This window comes from Neophocaena asiaeorientalis, unplaced genomic scaffold (genome assembly GCF_003031525.2).
Source record: "Neophocaena asiaeorientalis asiaeorientalis breed wild unplaced genomic scaffold, Neophocaena_asiaeorientalis_V1.1 scaffold301, whole genome shotgun sequence".
Lineage (NCBI taxonomy): Eukaryota > Metazoa > Chordata > Mammalia > Artiodactyla > Phocoenidae > Neophocaena > Neophocaena asiaeorientalis.
The window spans coordinates 129,664-134,250 of record NW_020173709.1 but is presented as its reverse complement, the minus strand read 5'-3'; the positions used below and the strand labels follow the sequence as shown (position 1 = coordinate 134,250).

The 4,587-nt window shown below is 38.8% G+C and overlaps 1 pseudogene; it reads left to right on the top strand.

The window, feature by feature from the left end:
• Window positions 1-735: 735 nt before the first annotated feature.
• Window positions 736-4,587, top strand: part of LOC112403218 (ferritin light chain pseudogene) — a 53,739-nt pseudogene continuing 49,887 nt past the window's right edge.

The following is a 4,587-nucleotide window of genomic DNA, read 5'->3' as shown; positions in this document are numbered from 1 at the left end:
AACAACCAAGATAACTGAAAACAGGAATCACTAGGTGATTTAATTGCAGGAAGTGACTTTCTTTCTTTCAGTGAATCTTACACTTGCCAGCATCTTAAAGAGGCTGCTTGTCATTTGAAAAGAAAATTACGCGAGTCCCAATTTTAATCTGTGTGTGATTCACAAAGAATAGACGTATCTTATACTCCAATAAAGATGTTAAAAAAAAAAAAAAGAATAGACGTATCTAGCACACTAGTCGAATGAACCCAGTAAGTGTATGAGTTCTGAGGAGCCTCTTGGAAGAACTCTTCCTCAGGGAAGAAGGATCTGGGAGTACAGTCTTAGTCCTCTAATGGGTGCAGTGATATTGAGCAGAAGATAGTGACTGTCATTTGTGTTGATCTCCTGATCCCAGCCCGAATATGACGCATAGTTAAGTCCTAAATTCTTAAGTCATTGGGGGTACAGGCAGAATTGCATGGGTTCCCTTATTAACAGAGAATAATGCTAGAGACATATAAGAACAAGGAATAGCAGCAGGTAGTCTGGTGGAGGCGCTGCTGCATTCGGTGGAAGCCACCTTGATCTGGAATACACAAGAGATCCCATGAAACCTTCCAGAAACACTTAGGGGAGGACCTTTGAAGAAACCGGAAGTCATGTGTCATGTAGATGGGGGCGTGAACAAATTGTTGGAGGTATTACTGTTTACGTCATACCCACAGGCTGGTGAGGACTGAAGAAATAGGAAACATGGACAAAGCTCCTAATCCTTCTGGAACAGTTAAACGCAATCTTAAGGTGGAAGTGACCGTTGACCCATGCTTTGAAGGAGTACAACGTGTTTACCACACTGAGAGAGGGTCCGAAGGGCATTTCAGATTAAAGCAGAGGGGATGTACAAATACACAGTTGCTCATTACGCCTATTCATGAGGAGTTGTTTTCATGGACCAAATGTTTTCCATTTTGTGGCTACACGTGTACATACTTAGTGGGGATCCTGCCATTTGACCACAGTCACCACTGAGAGTAGCTCAACTATTTCCTATAACTGTTGGAATTATTAAAATATTAGAACTTAAAGGAACCACAGATGTCATCTACTGTCACTCTTCCTCCCTGTCAAGTGCAAGGGATAATTGCAAAGCTATTAGCAAATTCCAAGGCTCTATAATCACCTTGCATGTATATACAACATCTGCTTTGTCATGTAAACTTAGAGGAGCTAAAAATTCCTATAAGATTTAGAAGGCTGAAGGGATGCTAAAAATCTGGTCAGCAGGTCATTAAGTGTTTCTTTTGTTAATCGAATGGTCTAGTAATTCGACACACAATGGAAGGCAGAAAAATTACCTCTAATTCTTTGAGGATCAGATAGCATTTATACTTATGAGACAAAAGAAAATGGCAGTGAGAGTGTTAATGCTTAATTGTTCGTGGATCACATTGTTTAGCTCTAGCATCTAAATGTCATGATAGTGCTTACAAACTGAACATTGTGATTCTAATTTAAATTATTTTTGTGTCACTTTACAATATTTATTTCTTTCACATTGTCTCAAATAAGTGGCTGCATTTATTCATCAGGAAATATACAAAGCAGAATTCACTTTATATCTTTCAAATAACCTAGAGTAAGCCCTGAATACAGTACCAAATATGATTTCTTTGAAAACCCAGGTCAAAAAAAAAAAAGGGCAACTCTAAAATTCAGTAAACAGATTACAATAAAAATGTAACATTTCCATAGCTTTTGCTTTCCAATACAACTGTGGCATTTTTTCAGAGACTATAAATGAAAACATTGGTAACATATACAAAACTTTAATGTAGTCGACCCTTGAACAATTGGGGGTTAGGAGCACTGACCCTCCACGTAATTGAAAATCCACACATAACTTTATAGTTGGCCTCTGTATCCAAGGTTCTGCTTCTGGGGATCCAACCAAAAGTGGATGGTATGGTACTATAGAAAAAATCCACATATAAGTGGACCCACACAGTTCAAACCCACGTTGTTGAAGGGTCAGCCATACTTATATACGAAGGTATGTGCATTATATTTAACCTTTCCATTGTGAGATTATCAAAGCCACATTGTTATCAAAATTAAACACTAGGGGAGGGTGGAAGGAAGAAAAAAAAAATTAAACACCAAAAAAAGTTCTGTGCCAAAGCTAAAATAGTCTCTAATATTTCATTTTTAGTAACTTTAACTTTAAACAATGCATAGCTTCATAGTGTCATATTACCCAGATACTCTTTCATTATTGTCAGGCATTATAAGCGGTAAGATTACTTAAAATAAAATCTGTGTATTATGCACATTGCAGTAAAACTCTTAATTAGCACCACCTACACAAAAAATTGTTGGAAATGTAAAGTGTAAGGCCTTCCCCTTGAAGGATCTAGGATCTAGAAGAAAGGAGATACAAAATGTTCAACATATGACAGTACCCCTGTGTCAAATGAGTGTGACAGTCAATAACAGCTATAAGAATTCAGAGGAGGGCCTGAGATTCCTAGGTACATATGGCTTTGCAAGGCTAGAATTTCTAAAGTTTTCTTTATGCTGAGCAGTTTGGCTGCAGTTAGAGCTGAGATGCTATTTGTGAAACTATAGTGTATGGGTGATTGCCTCTTAACCCTGGGATGGTTAATTATATCAATTGCAATTGTTTCATACTACCATATATGACCATATATATTTCTAATGACAGTATTTTCCAAAAATATATATTTGGAGCAAAGTTTAACCTTTTCCTTTTTTTTTTTTTTTTTGGCTGTGTGACATGTGGGATCCTAGTTCCCTGAGCAGGGATAAAACCCATGCCCCCTGCATTGGAAGCATGGTGTCTTAACCACTGAACTGCCAGAGAAGTCCTGGAGCAAAGTTTAAAGAAATTAAAATACCTAAATATTACATAGTCTTAATTTCTTAACAGCTGCACATCTTTTTTTCTCTCTGCTCTTTTTGGCACAAGGATTATCTTGAGCTGGTTATTTTTAAGAAACAGTAGACACAGGAAATGCTCTGAAAACTGAGTAGAAGTTACCCTTTTGTAAGAGACATTTACATTTATAAGGAAAATTTCCATTTGTAAGGGTGTCTCCCTCTCTGTACCAGGAAGAGAAGGATGACTAAATCCCTAGAAACTCATCAACGGAGAAGGCAAGGCCTTAAATCTGTATAACAACCTTACCCTTGTTAACTGTGTTTTCCTGGTCACCTCCCTTAACTGGTTGCCCGCCCTCAGCACCTTCTTTAGCTTAAGATGGCATTTAAGGTGATGGCTTTGGTCATTTTGGAGAGTCACTCAGCTTTCCCATGTATACAAGAGATATACAGGTTATTAGACTTCTGTTTGTTTTTCTCCTGTTAATCTGTCTTTTTATTACAGGGGTGTCTCATCTAAGAACCTAGAAGGGTAAAGGGAAAATTGTTTTTCCTCCCCCATGGTACTTTTCTTGAAAAACTGGTTTTCTCTTAGTTCCATACAACAATTCATTGATTTACTAACCAGCCCCTCTCAGTCTCTTTGAAAACAAGCAGGACACTGTGAGTCCTCCCAGTGCAAAAGCATTTTCATGTCCCCCAATCCTTGTTTGAAGGAAAAAGGCTTTCAGCCTCTTAGACCTTCCCTGAGTTCCAAAGGGCAGTTATAATTAGAGGAGTGAGGGAATGCAGAATAAAACAATAGTGCAGCAATGGAGCAGGGTCCTAGTTCCTCCTGGGGGATCTGCATAATTATCTGATACATATCTCTGAGTTCTTCTACAGGAACTAAGGCCCCCACCCAGGTGGAGGATGGTAACTTCAGGCTGAGCATAAGCCATGGACCCCAGACTGACTGGAACCAGAAGGCTGATGACTGAGATTCCTGGAACACCACCCTGTTACCTCCCCACCAACCAGTCAGAAGAAAGTCACATATCTTGCAGCCATACCCCCAAATTTTGCCTATAAAAACTGTTCCTTAAAACCCATCTGGGTCCCCCCCCTAAAAAAAAAAAAAACATCTGAGAATTCGGGCCTTTTGAGTACAAGCCACCCATTCTCCCTGCTTGGCCCTGCAATAAACCTTTCTCTGCTCCAAACTCCAACATTTGGTTTGCTTGGCTTCACTGTGCATCTGGCACACAAACCTGAGTTCAACTACATCTTTGCTTGTAGGAAAAAATCTGCCTGTTATTTAAATAAATATGGCTTGACAGACACAAGAAAAATGATAACCAGCTACAATCTTATCCTTTTTTCTGTAATAACTGTGTTCTTCCAATCATAAGGAAGTCATTTTTCTTTTACTTCACTAATTCAACAAGCATTTACTGAGCACTTACTATGCACCTGGCACTATACTAGATACCAAGGATACAAAAAGGAAAAGGAAAAAAGTCTCCTTGATCATGTATGCAAATAATTGCAACAGAATGGGGATAAACAGAAGTGTTCAAACACCATACTATGGCCTCCAAGGCCCTTGCTTATCTTTCTAATCTCTTCTTGGCCACTATGTTCCTGCCACACTGGCCTTCTCTTTATTTCAAATACACTAAGTTCCTTTTCACCTCAGGCCTTTGCACTTATTTCCTCTTCCTGCAC